At 47.7% G+C, this 2,341-nt stretch overlaps 1 pseudogene; it reads left to right on the plus strand.

Moving 5' to 3' along the window:
* Positions 1 to 3: 3 nt before the first annotated feature.
* LOC116548050 lies at positions 4 to 1,334 on the plus strand (annotated as a pseudogene).
* The last annotated feature ends 1,007 nt before the right edge of the window (positions 1,335 to 2,341 follow it).

Here is a 2,341-nt window from a genome sequence, read left to right on the forward strand (position 1 = left end):
ATCCCCTTCACCATCCTCCTCTTCTCTCTCCTTCATCTCTGGTGCTCTCACAAAAGAATAAGTCTCAGAAAGCAGAGTCCAGAGACCTCAGGCCATGTGCGGAAGCAGGATGGAGCATGCAGGTGTGTGTTCCTCACTGGCAGGATGGTCCCTGGCCCAAGTCAGGAGCCCCAGAGGCAGGGCTTTCTAGAGAGAGCACCAGACACCCTGCCCCTGCCCCTGCCGTCAGCTCACAGACCTTTGCCTGATTCTGAACTGTATCCTCACATCCCTGCAGCCACTAACATCCAGGAGAAGGTTCCATGACAGGCAGAATGTGGGAGACAGAATCAATGGGATGGGAATTGAGAGCTCTTCATGGAAGGGGTCCTTGCACTCAGAGAGATAGAATGTGTGAGTCAGGCCGTTGGCAGCTGAGGGGCCTCAGGCACCCATGGCCTCCCCCTGTGTGTTGGTGTCTGCACATGAAATGAGGACCCAGAAGGGCCCTCCCACGTGTTTTGATGATGTCTGTCTCTTACAGATGCTGCTGTAGTGGACCAAGATCCTGGGGCGGACAGAACAGTGAACAGGGAGGTAGGTCCTCCTCGGCCCAGCCGCAGGAATGGGGTCCTATTCCATAATAGTCCTGAAGAATGTGAGCCCCTCCCTCACTCAACATTTCCCTCTCTCCAGGACTCTGAAGAACAAGACCCTCAGGAGATGACATACGCACAGCTAGATCACTCCGTTTTCACTCAGAGAAAAATCACTCGCCCTTCTCAGAGGCACAAGAGACCCCCAACAGATACCAGCATGTACATGGAACTCCCAAATGCGGAGCCCAGATTGAAAGTTGTCTCCTGTCCGTGAGCACCACAGACAGGCCTTGAGGGGGTCCTCTAGGGAGACAATGGCCCTGTCGCAAATCCGGCTTGCCAGTTCCAATGTAACAGCAGCTGGGACCTGAAGGCGTGAGTCTGTGTCTTAGGGGATCGCTCTTCCTCACACTGTGAATCTGAAGGTGGCTGTCTCTTGCTTACAAATGTCTGCGGTCCCCACTCTCTGCTGTACGGAAAACACACTCCTTTGCTTAACACACAATTCTCCATTTCCCTTGACCCCTGCCCACCTCTCCAACCTAACTGGCTTACTTCCTGGTCCTACTTGAGACTGCAGTCACACTGAGAAACTCACAAGTCCAGACATACAAGAGGCTCCCTCTTGACACAGCACTTAGACACGTGCTGTTCCACCTTCCCTCATGCTGTTCCACCTTCCCTCAGATTTTGAGGGATTTTGCAGCCTTCTGTCATCAGTAAAAATTTTAAGTTCTTTTTATATATAATTTCAATGTAGTTCTCTTCAAATAAACACATCTGCACTCATGAGTTAGGTAATGTGGCTCTTTTTTTGCCTAAACTTTTGGTGTTATCATGACCATGTCCACATAACCCCCTATGTTCTCCACTGGGTTCTCACCCCTGGACTGGGAGCTTCTGGAAGCAGGTGGAGCCTGGTGTGTCCCTGGGACTCCAATTTCCATCCAAAGATGCAGCACAGGGGAGATTCCGAGGATCGTGAATCAGATGGAAGAGTGCTATTCCTACTGTCTGCAGACCTGGAAAGCTCGCAGAGTAATTCCAAGATGAAACATCTGCAGGGTCATTGCCTTGTTAGTCTCATCTCCACGAGGACACTTATCACAACATCATCTTTCACACTATAAATGTACAGTCGGTCCTCCATATCTGTGGGGTTTACAGCTGTGTATCAAACCAACTATAATAAAAAAATATTCAGAGAAAAAAATCCACAAAGTTCCAAAAAGCAAGACTATGTTGAATGGACCCGAGTGAAGCTGTGCGTAGCCTGTATCAGGAATTGTAAGTCATCTAGAGAGGATCTGACGTACACAGGAGGATGTGCAGGGTTACTTGCACTCACTAAGTGATTTCATGTAAGAGGCTGGAGCATCTGCAGATTTTGGCATCTGAGTGGGGACCCTGGAACCAGTCACCTAGAAGAGTAAAGGACGGCTGTATATAATTTTTATTTGTCAATTTTACAAATCATAAAATATTTACAATAAGATAAAAAATAAGTGGTATTTTCATAAGGTCAGAATACATTTATATTTCAGAGAAGTAACTCTTTGGTCCAGTGTTATTTATTGAGAAGACATTCTATTCCACCTTAAAGCACATGGCAGTCTTTGTCACCTCTAAAGGGACTGTGTGTACATGGATGTATTTTAGACACTGTTTTCTGCTCACTGGCTGTGTCCACTCTCGTGAGGATGCTGCAGTCTATGTAACTTTATACAACCCCTTAAAATTTGGTAGCCTGAGTCCGCTAATTT

The sequence above is a fragment of the Sapajus apella genome, unplaced genomic scaffold (genome assembly GCF_009761245.1).
Source record: "Sapajus apella isolate SASKATOON/1434 unplaced genomic scaffold, GSC_monkey_1.0 scaffold6540, whole genome shotgun sequence".
NCBI lineage: Eukaryota > Metazoa > Chordata > Mammalia > Primates > Cebidae > Sapajus > Sapajus apella.